Genomic DNA, 12,357 nt, shown 5'->3' with positions numbered 1-12,357 from the left:
GAAATTGGAAATGGCAAAGGAGGGCACATTTCTATTTAGTGTTCTGCCACTTTTCAGGGATTCCAGTATAAGCCCATTAGGGTATGCACACAACACAAAAGAGACAAGCCAATCCAATGCAAACATCAAAGTAGCTATGCAGCATTTCAAATAAAATGCAGCCATTGTTTGACTGCATTGCTCACTTTTCAGAAGGCTTGTGGCTGTCCTGATCTTCCCTATAAATCTCAAAGCTCATATTTTAAAGTCCTCTAGTCCTCATAACTAGATTACTGTTCAGAGCTCAGATTATTGCAAAGCAGGCATCAAGCAGGATACTTCTGCATAAAATGAAGGGATTTTAAACACTAGTACACACAGCAACAGCTGCTGCTTGGTAGAACTGAATGGGAATGGGAGAGGGGCCTTCTTCCTCTGAGAAGATAGAAAAACACTCTGTAATTTTTGTTCAAGGATTTGGGAGTATAAAACAAACAGCTCGTCGTGTTCCCACATTCCATAGTCAAGATGTTCTGCCGAGATTGGAACTACACTGCTCAAAGTGACATCAGGAGCTGTGTAAATCAGGCGGAGGGCCTCTCTGGGGCTATAAATCTCAGGCAAGGTTAAGGTCATGACCCTAGAACAAGAGAATTCAGACCCCTCTTCTGAGAAACCCAGGGCTGAATATTTGCATACTGCTGGACAATAAGAAAATCCCACCGGCAGCAAGAAGGCATGGCACTTTACCAGTGAATTTTTCAAGTGGAAATTTCTGGCTCAATAAAGGAGAACCATGGTGAACCAGAACTTCAGATCTAATATGTTTGTACACATTAGGGGAGTCTTTTGAGGCCCTGAATGCTATCTGCTCTTCGTCTTCTTGCCTCAGATCATTAACTACCATACATGGAACATAATCTCCATTAAGGAAAAAGTGAATGACGGCAACAATTCCATGCTGACATGGTCTGGCTCTGTGTCCCCACCCAAATCTCATCTTGAATTGTAATTGCAATTGTAATTCCCATGTGTTGGGGGAGGGACCTCGTGGGAGATGACTGAATCATGGGGGTGGTTCCCCTGTGCTGTTCTCGTGATAGGGAGTGAGTTCTCAGGAGATCTGATGGTTTTCTGAAGGGCTTTTGCCCACATTTTCTCTGCACTTTTTTTCATTCTTCATTCTTCTCCTTCCTGCCACCATTTGATTTACTATGATTGTAAGTTTCCTGAGGCCTCCCTAACCCTGCTGAACTGTGAGTCAATTAAACCTCTTTCCTTTATAAATTACCCAGTCTTGGTTATGTCTTTATTAGCAGTATGAGAACTGACTAATACCTGCTATATACCAGGGAATTTTCATATCTATATATAGACACATACGTACACACATGTTGGGAACAAGCCCCCCAAAATCTGGCCATAAACTGGCCCCAAAATTGGCCATAAACAAAATCCGCAGCACAGTGACATGTTCGTGATGGCCATAACGCCCACGCTGGAAGGTTGTGGATTTACTGGAATGAGGGCAAGGAACACCTGGCCCGCCCAGGGCGGAAAACGGCTTAAAGGCATTCTTAAACCACAAACAATAGCATGAGCGATCTGTGCCTTAAGGACATGCTCCTGCTGCAGTTAACTAGCCCAACTTACTCCTTTAATTCAGCCCATCCCTTCGTTTCCCATAAGGGATACTTTTAGTTAATTTAATATCTATAGAAACAATGCTAATGACTGACTTGCTGTTAATAAATACATGGGTAATTCTCTGTTCGGGGCTGTCAGCTCTGAAGGCTGTGAGACCCCTGATTTCCCACTTTACACCTCTATATTTCTGTGTGTGTGTCTTTAATTCCTCTAGCGCTGCTGGGTTAGGGTCTCCCTGACCCAGCTGGTCTCGGCACACAGATGTATATGTGCACACAGATGTATATGTACACACATATATACACACATATATACCCATATAATTTGATATTATATACAATTTATGTATCAGTCCTCACACCTCCATACTACTTGTATTTTTTTAAAGAGTAAATTGAGGCACAGAAAGGATAAGAGATTTCCCTGAAACCATCACCCAACTGGGACTGAACTCCAGGCAATGTGATATTTGCTCTGTTGCTGACTTTAGTGAGGAGGGCTCCTCTATGGCAGGACAATGAGATAAACCATCCAGAGTGGAACTCAGGAAGACCCAGGGCAGAATTAGGCTGAATGGATCTTCTAGAGAGTGAAATGAGGAATACAATTGCAAAGAATCTCCATCATGAAGAAAACACTAAGGGCCAGGAGCCTGCACAGCATGACTTCTGATGAGCACTGGCCTTAAAAAGGTGATGGGGCACATTTGCGGGGACATCTTCCACTTCTTCTCCAGCCGTGCAACTTCTGCCCTCCCCAGCACCCCACTGGGAGAGAATAAATGCTAAAGTCATTCACTGGGGTTCATGGCATTGTTTGCACAGCACATTGTTAGCACAGCATTGCCAGGTGGCACACGTAGTATAGCTCCTGTGGGCACACAGCTGGGCCAGTGAGTAAAGCCTCATGTACAGATGAATCTACCATCCCAGCCCTCTGGCCCATGGCAAGCTGGGAGTAAAACACTACTTGCCCTTTACTGCAGTTCTCTGACATTTGCACAGCTATTAATAGAGATGTCTTTTCACTCCATTCTGCTATTGTTCCCGTGCACAGAGATTCTTCAGAGCCTAGTGGGAAGGACTGAAAAGAGGTGATCAAGATTTCAGCATTTTGGGGTCCCTGACAGTAATATCTAATGGCACTAAATTATGTCTTCTTTCTTGAATATTGGGCAGAATATCAAGTACAAATGCAAAAGATGGGCATAGCCTCTCTGAGTGACATCAGGATGCCTGAAGCCCAAAAACGCATTGAGGTTTTTCAGAGACATTCTGAGGATGCAAAACATTTTTTAAATAATAAAATTAGACTTTTAAAAGCCGTATTTATGCAAGAATAAACAGAAGGAAGGAATATGCTTCTACTTGACATGATATAATGTCACTAGAAGATAAAAGGAAGGGAAAATTATTTATTTATAGCATTCTCATCTTTCCAGCCATAAAAATCTCCCCTCCTAAAAAAATGTAGAAAAAAAACTTAACGGTTAAAAGGATGTGGTGTTTTAAAAATATGTCCAAAAATTATTTGATGCTCCTCTCTTCAAGAGGTGGGGCTTAATTTTCCTTCCCTTAAGTGTGGGCTTTATTTAGTGACTTGCTTTAACAATAGAATATGGCAGAAATAACTGAGAGTGATTCCAAGGGTGGGTTTTCATTTCTCTTGGGTGGATACCTAGGAGTGGAATGCCTGGACCATATGGTACATTTTTGCTTAACTTTTTAAAGAACCGCCAAACTATTTTTCAAAGTGGCTGCATTATTTTACACCCCCTCCAGCAATGTGTGAGGATTCAACTTTCTCCAAATCCGCCCCAACTCGTGTTATTGTCAGTCTTCTGGATTAGAGCCTTTCGGTGGGTGTGAGGTGCCTTCTCAATATCCTTCACAGTTCTAAACTTTAAGCAAAAATAAAAGTTCCAAGTGATCACATTAAATGATAGAATTCAATTAACTCAAGTTCTGGTTCTTCCTCTTTACACAATCACTATGTTGTCCCTGTTTGTTTCAAATTGACAGTTTTAAAAAATCACAGGGATTGGAAACTGGAATTGAATTATGCCCACAGCAACACAGAATAATTCCAAACTCTGACTAACTTTTAGTCTTACTTACTCTTGAAACAAACCCATGTCGCTGAGTCTGCTTGTGTCAAGGACTATGAAGAGGAGGTTCTCTAAATTAACCTCCTTGTTGTCTTTTGAAATGTTGTTAAATAATCGATAATAAAATATGCTAATTTGAACTTTACATGTATTCTATCACAAGTCAGCAGTGATTCTATCACAACTGCAGCAATTCATTACAACTTAGGACAATAAACTGTTTTACTGGGGAAGAATAATTTATCACTAAATTATTTAGCATTGCCAGCTCATAGTGATGATAAAAGGCGGTTCAAAGTTTAGTTGGTGTTCTTACGGTTTTAAATGATCTCAGGTGATGCAATAATGAACCCTTCCTGCTCATGCCCCAGGCAGATGCTCCCACCCGCTTTGTGGTACCCCAGCCAAGGACCATCCCCTCACCCCTGGAGGAAGCTGTGAGCATGTGGGAAAGCTGTGGCTTCTTGCTGTCTGGTATATATTTTAAACCAGAAGAATTGCAATGGTTTAATTATCACCTTTATAAATTGCCAAGGGACACTGGCCATTTGGCAAGTGGTTTCTTATAAAGCAATGAGGGGAGATGGAGAGCATCTTCCTGCTCTTGCCTCCTAGACCCTCTTCTGAAATTCATTTAATTCTGTTCTGTGCTCACTGGGCAACCGTCTGATTATGATTTCGCTCCCCACTTCGTCCTGGGCTTATCCTTATTTGTGCTCTATCTTGTTTTTATAGATTCCCCTGTGAATGCAGAAGAGAATGTGCTAAATGAACACACCTTCAATGTGATCTGATCATCAATAGACTTAACCAAAGAGAAGAAAAGAGAAGCAAGTGAACGCATTCCAGTGCTGACTGGGGTAGGGGTCAGGGACACTAGGGACACTAGGGCACCCCTCATACTGAAGCATGCAAAGGCAGTAAACCTTTGAGAGGCACACACGGGAAATGAGCAAAAAAGTGCAGTTACCTCGAAAGGACAGGATGACTCCCAGTTCAGAATGACAGGAAGTTGGTTCCATAAAACCACAAAGAATGTTCTGCCACAGGGGCAGATGGTCAGTCTTGGAACCGCAGGAAAGGATAAGAGGTGAAAGCTGGAAATGCCCACCTGAGGTCTGCCTGGGCCATGGGCTTCCAGACCTGGTTCCCTGTCTGTGCAGCTCTCTGGGGAGACAGAGGCCACAGGCGTCTCACCCTTGCCTCATTTAATTCTGTTCTGTGCTCACTGGGCAACTGTCTGATTATGATTTTGCTCCCACCCTGGGAGGCTCATAGAGAGAAAATGTGCATGCAGGCTCGGAAACTGTTTCTAGATCTCAGAGCAGAGCAGCAGGTATAGGTGGGGCAGAGGGCATTGCAGGGCAGACAGATGAACAAAACCAGGGCCTCCATAGATGGGGCTTCCAGGTCACAGAAAGCATTCTTCCAGCCCCGCCTCCACCCCAGTGCCTCCCTCCGAGTCATCAGGCAATACCTTAGCCAGGCCAAAAGTAGTTTTAAAGAATGTCTCTTTCCAACCATATTGAACATTTGCATGATTGGACTTTCTCAGAAAAAGGAGCCCATAAGGAAGGCAGAGTCCTCAAGAATAGACATCCGAGGGCACACGCGAAGCTCCAGCAGAGGGACTGATGAACACGGATGCTCAAAATCCAGCTATTTTCACAACCTCAAAATCCAGCTATTTGCAAAGAACTTGTGCTCAGAGCATCATCATGCAAATTAAAATTGTGGTAGCCGTTATTCTTATTGGTGCATTAACATCTCTGAAATTTAAATGAAAAAGGGGTTCACACAAAGTGGCAAATTCACCAGGGAGTCTATTGCTGTTACTGTTTCATGTGGCCATTCTCCCAGAAATTACTTTCCCATAATCACCCATCTCTACAGGAACAGAGCTGGTCTGAGCAGCATGCTAAGCGCAGTTTCTGAGAAGCCCAAAACCTCAAAAAGACTGTTTTTGTTTTAGAGGACAAATTATGAAAGGTTTCTTCTAAAGCGTTCCATCTGGAACCTACACTCTTACACATTAGGTGAGTATCAAAGTGATTCAGTGAATCATTTTCTGTTCCCAATACCAAAAGTAAGTTCATCTCAGCGTAAAGGCAAGCAAGGAGGGAGTTAGATATGACAGCATTTATTGAAGAAAAGACTGCAGCACTCCGCGTGAAGAGAAAGGAAGGAGCCCTAAGACCTCTCCTAGCCTCCCATTAGCTTGGAGAGCACTGAGTTTGCACTCAAAGGTCTCTATCAAGGGTCATTTAAAAGCTACACTTGCTTTAATGGTTAGTTAATGTAACAGTGGATTTAAACCAATCATGTGATGTATCGGTGAGGAGAGATGGTCTTCAAAGATCCTAAGACTTTTGTTAAGGAATCCTAGCAGATAATGGCCCAACAGGAGGGAGAAAACCGGGGGAAGAGGGTTGACTGGAGGTAAAGTAGCCTGGAGCAGTAGCAGCTCTCCCTGCAGCCTCTCGTTAGTTCCCAAGTGAGTTACATGAGCTGCTAAAAGTCTGGAAGGTTTGGTTTTAGGGTTTTATTGGCATTCTCTGTATCAAGTGATCACATAAAGTCTTTTACAGGCACAGATCCTGCTTCCCTTCTTAATGTGCTAAAACTCCAGGAATTAAGGGAAACATAGCAATTCAGAAGTTCAATTGTATAGATTTGCTCTTTTTTGATTCATTAAAGAACTTCAACATGATGAAGCTGGTATAATAATTGGCAGATATATTAAACTGCCTGGCAAAATGGCTGTACAGCGGTCTCTTCGTTTCTGTGGCACGAACACAACCTGACAAACGGCGCCCTCAAGAACATGGAGCTCCTGTGTTTATTTAACAGGCTAGAAAGATGAAAAAAATTCTCCCAGTGTGCCCAGTGGAAAATGATTGCTGGCAGGAGATAGTAGCTACAGGAACAAAAAGGTAGAAAGCCAGGCCTGATGAAAAAGTGAGCTGAAAGCTCCCCTAGCGCCAGCCCAACATTCTTTTTGGTTTTTATATTCCACAAAGAGAACATAAAAGGGGACCTTAGCATACAGGCTGGTTTTTTAAATAATTCCCGTTCCCTCCCTCCCTCTTCTTTCTTTTGTTTCCTTCCTTCCTTCTTCCCTCCCTTCCTCCTTCCTTTCTTTCTCCTTTTCTTCCTTCTCTTCCTTCTTTCCTTTTCCTCCTTCCTTCCTTCCTTTAACTCTATAACTCTAACTCTTCCCTTTTCTTCCTTCCTCCCATTCTTCTTTCCCTCCCTTCTTCCCTCCTTCCTTCTAACCATACTAAGTACTCCATGTTGACAACCTAATGTTGTAGATAAACACATACACCCACTAATATACAAATACCTATGTATATACATAGTTTTGTCATTGTTTAATAGTATTCACAGAAATGCAGTATTATACATTTTTCTGCACCTAGACTTTTCTCAGTAATACATCAAAGAAATCCTAACCAACTGAACTGGTTTTGTGGTAATTTATTGTTTTTAAGGGTTGCATAATATTTTATGATAAAGATGGATTAAAACATCCCCCTATTTATGAGGATTCACCTTATTTCAGAATGTTAATTGTATGAATAATGCTATAATGAACATTGTATATATATATTCTTATGAAATTATATTATTACGTATTTCTATTATTTAGAATAGCTTTCCAGGAGTGAAACTGGTTCACACAAGTGTAGTGAATTTTTATTTTTAAAAATGAAGATATAGTCATACTGCAATTTAAAAATGGCTTTAACAATTCACATTTCATTTGCAAAGGATGACACCGCCTTTTCCTCTCTGCATTCTTACCTTTAAAGGGAGGGATAGTGTTGTCATTCTATTATTTTTTTGTTAATTACATATATATTTACATAGTTATAATTACATATATAATTACATAGCTATAAAGGGACACAAATTTGCATTCCCTTAAGCACTAATAATTTTGACATCTATATGTTTATGGCCATTGTATATACTTTTGGGTGATTATCCATTTATGTCTATTTTCTATTATTTGTTGCTTATTAGCAAGAACTCTTGGTGTTTAAAGATGTTAACTTTTATCTATCATCTGTGATGTAAATGTATTTTTAACTCTACAATTTCTCATTGACCTTGTTTCAATCTCCTTCAGATTTTGGTTTCTTGTCTTGGTTAAGAAGTCTCTACAAACCCTAAATTGTATGTATAGACTTCTAGACTTTCTTCTGCAAATTCATTCATTCATTCATTTATCTATTCGTTTATTTATTTTTACACTGAAGTCTTCAGTTCCCTGGAATTTATTTGTCTATATTCTGAGAGACAAGTGCTCATTTCTATTTTCTCCTGGATGGAGAGTCAACACCTTCCTTGTCACTCTGAATGGAAATAGCAACTTCATAATATATTAAAGTTGCATATATTTTGGAAGCTAGTTGAAAGATTTGCTATTCAATCACTCTAACTTGTTTATTTAAAAAACCATAAGTGACTTATATATTTGATTATAGTGACTTTGCAGTGTGTTTTAATATCTGCACTCACTATTCTTTTCACACGTTTTATTCCTGGGCATTTAATTTTCTATGTAAACTTTAAGATCACTTAATATTATTTGCAAATGGTGTGATTCTAATTGGAATTGCAATATATTGCATAATGATATACATCAATATTACATATGTTATATACATATTGATGTATATAATGCATTTGGGGAGATCTAACATTTAAATTATTTTCAGTCTACAGATCTAAAAACTTAGTTTACCTCTAGAACTTAGTATGCTGTTCCATTTGTTTGAGTTTTGTTCTCAGGACTTTATAGTTTTCTTCACACAGGATTTCTTTGCATTGTATTGCAGCCATGAATTAATTTTTTCCATTTCCATGTTGGATGACTTTTGCTGTTGATTATCACATGTGCATATTTTATATGTCCCCATTTTATCAAATTATCTCATCAACTCAAATACTGTCTTTCTTAAGTCTGTTGGGTTTTTCAGGAATACAATAATATTATCAACAAAAGTAGAGTTTTAATCTTTCTTTTCCAATGTTTATATAAATCGTTATTTTTAAAATTTTATTTTAGAGATGGGGTCTTGCTATGTTGCCCAGTTAGGACTCGAACTTCTCGGCTCATAGGATCCTCCCGCCTCAGGCTTCTGAGTAGCTGGGACTATAGGCAGGCATGCCCCTCCATACCTGGCATTGACAAATTATTTTACTGCCTTTTCCCACTGCATTTACTAGAACCTCTAAGACAATAGTAATGGTAAGATCAAGCATTCTTATCTGATTCCTGATAACAATTGAAGTGATTTTAGTGTTTTGTTGTTTAAAATAACATTTGCTTATTTTTGTAGTTTTTGTCACAGTTTTTTGTTTTTGTTTTTGAGATGGAGTCATGCTCTGTCGCCCTGGCTGGAATGCAATGGCTCGATCTCGGCTCCTGGGTTCAAGTGATCCTCCCACCCCATCCTCCCGAGTAGCTGGGATTACAGGCACACACCACCATGCCTGGCTAATGTTTGTATTTTTAGTAGAGACAGGATTTCACCATGTTGGCCAGGCTGGTCTCAGACTCCTGACCTCAGGTGATCCACCCACCCCGGCCTCCCACAGTGCTGGGATTACAAGCGTGAGCCACTGTGCCCGGCCCATAGTTAAAAAGGCTCCTCATGTACATATTTTCATAAAGTTGTTAAGAACAGGTACTGGATTTTTATCAAAATGACTTTTCAGCATCAACCGATATGTTTATTTTTCTGTTCTAATATGTTGATTTAATGAATTATATTGCTGGATTTCCTGAAACCCATATAACCTTGCAGTTTTGCAATAAACTCTACTTGGCCATAGCGTATTGGTCTGTTAATACATTTTGAGATTACTCAAGCTCAAATCACATTTAGAGTATTTTTGCATCTAATAGATGGCATTGATCTTTTTTGCAGAATCCTCATAGAGTTTTAGTAATAAGATTGGCGTTACAAATACAACGAGAACTTGCCTATCTTCTTCTATAGTCTTAAATAGTTTAAATCACATCAGAATTGCTTATTCTTTAAGGTTAAATAGTGTTCAGCTATCAAATTATCCAATCCTGTTAACTTTTCACTAATACATTTTAATCACTTTTCTAGTCTCTTCTTGAGTGTTCAGTCTATTCATTTTCTACTGCTTCACTCGATTTTAATAATTTGTATTTTCCTAGGAAATATCAATGTTGTCTATGTTTCCAAGGTATCTGGTTGAGATTAAAGTTTTCATATGTGGTCAAGTACACAATCAACTATTTTTGTAAATATTACATGGACATTTAAAAATTGCATGTTCTTTAGTAGTCACAAATGAATAAATTGTATTAAATAAATAGAAACATATTGAATCCACTTTGTACTAGATATTCAGGATGGGCTCAGGATAAATAGGTCAACTTTCTCCCTGTCTCCCTTGGCCCATCACCAAACTCTTGTATAATGGCATTCACCACATCTGTCTCTGTTGAGTATGTAACTCCCGTCCCTATTGGCTGGGTAACTCCTATTTATGCCTAGGTCTCAATTTCATGCCACTTCCTTCAGGAAATCCTCCTTAATATCCTAGACTAGGTTGGGGAACAGTGGTATCATGCACAGAACTTTTTCTTCGTGGCACTTGTCTCATTCGTAGTAATACAGTTATTTGTTTAAGTAATAGAGTAATGTCTTTCTCTCCTATTACCTAGTAAACTCCAAGGATGGAATAATGTCAGGTTTATCTTAACCTCAAAACATAGTAAACATGGTAGTGTACCTGTCACGTAATAGGCAAGCAAAAATGTTTCTTATATGAATGATTGAATGAACGAATGACCAAATGGTCTGTTAATCAGAGGAAATACAAATTTGGAAACTCACTGACAATTTTCCACCACGTGGTTGGAAAGTCAGCCTACCACATCAAAGACTGCTGAAACAGACAAGCAAGAAAAAGCTGGGCTGAGACATGGAAGAAAACACAATTTCCTGGCTCATAAGACTATATCAATCTCCACTAAAAGCTTAAATCAGAAGCCCAATTACATCCCATTCCACAGTTTTGTCAGACCTGATGTAGCCTTAGAACTCCACTTTTCGTTAAAGCTAAAAACAATAGATTTCTTTAGTTTTGTCTAATGCTTCTTTTCCATTTCAGGATCCCATCAGGGATATCACATAACATTTAATCATCATATCTCTTGGGCTTTTCTTGGCTCTGACAGTTTCTTGGACTCTCCTTGTTTTTGATGACCTCATCATATTTAGGTACTTTATTTTATTCTGTCTAATTTTATGTTTACTTTGTGTTCACTTTGGTTTACTTTGTTGTCTCTTCTACTTCCTTTTGTTTTTTAACTAGTTTTCAAAAGTTTCTTGTTATTAACATTTTCCTTTTAAAAATATTGTTATTCTACTATAATTTCCTATTCTGTAAATGTCTTCTGTCTCTCTAGAAACTCATAGGAAAGCAGATATTCCTGTTTTATAATTTAACTAAACAATATGTAACTTATTTCCTTCACCAAGTTCATCTATCCCAATAAAGTGAGTCTTTTAGAATATTTTCACTTCTCTATTCTGCTCCACTCTACCTTTATCCAGATCAGAATAAAATACTGTAAGTACTTTGCTTCATTTCACTGTATTCTTCCTTCACCCCTAACTTTTACATTTTTCTAAAGTAGCTTAGTATTTCATTCCAGATTACCAGAATTGCTTGGCCGGGCACAGTGGTGGCTCACTCTTGTAACCTCAGCACTTTGGGAGGTCGAGGCAGGAGTATCACTTGAGCTCAGGAATTGGGACAACATAGAGAGACCCCCATCTCTAAAAAAAAAAAAAAAAAAAAAAATGAGGCGGGAGGTTAGTTTGAGCCCAAGAAGTTAAGGCTGCAATGAGCCGTGATTGCACCATTGCGCTCCTGCCTGGGTGATGGAGTGAGACCCTGTCTCAAAAACAAAAAAAGAAAAAAGAAAACAAGAGAATTGCCTTTTCTAGTTTCAGAATTCTCATTTAGGGTCTACTACTGTCATTGGATTTAATTATATGTGCACTGCTGACAACTGTTTATTTTCTGCCTCATGTGCTCCTGTCTTTGTTGGCGAGGTTGCTGGTACTGGGAGGAGGGTGGTGCTGTGGTCCTGTTTGCTTACAGTCTTCCTCTAGCAGTTTCCTCTAACCCAGCTGCATAGGCAACCTACTCAGAACCTACTCTGAAACTCAGCACACGCATGCCTTCCTCCTCCCCAAAAGGCCAATGGCATCCTGAGTGGGTCTAAGGATCTCAGGTTGCAGTCCTTTTCTCTCAGTAGTCAGGTGCCACTCCTCCATTTCATGTAAGGTGTTGCACATGAAACATTGAATGACACTCTGATTCTCTAAGTCACTGGTTATTTCTGTCTAGAAGTTTATCATATTTTCTCTTTATTCTTGAAATTTAAGAATTTGCCAGATCACCTTCAGTGACTGGGTTTGTTTTTGTTGTTGTTGTTATTGTTGTTGTTGTTTTTCCTCATCCCTTCTGCTTGGAACTTGAATAGTTTCAATGTGCACATTCAGGTTGTTCTTAATCTCAGACATTTTCTTCTTTTATGAGTTTAACAACTGCCTCTTCTC

Source organism: Papio anubis, chromosome 15 (genome assembly GCF_008728515.1).
Source record: "Papio anubis isolate 15944 chromosome 15, Panubis1.0, whole genome shotgun sequence".
Taxonomy (NCBI): domain Eukaryota; kingdom Metazoa; phylum Chordata; class Mammalia; order Primates; family Cercopithecidae; genus Papio; species Papio anubis.
Note: the sequence above shows the minus strand (reverse complement) of the source record.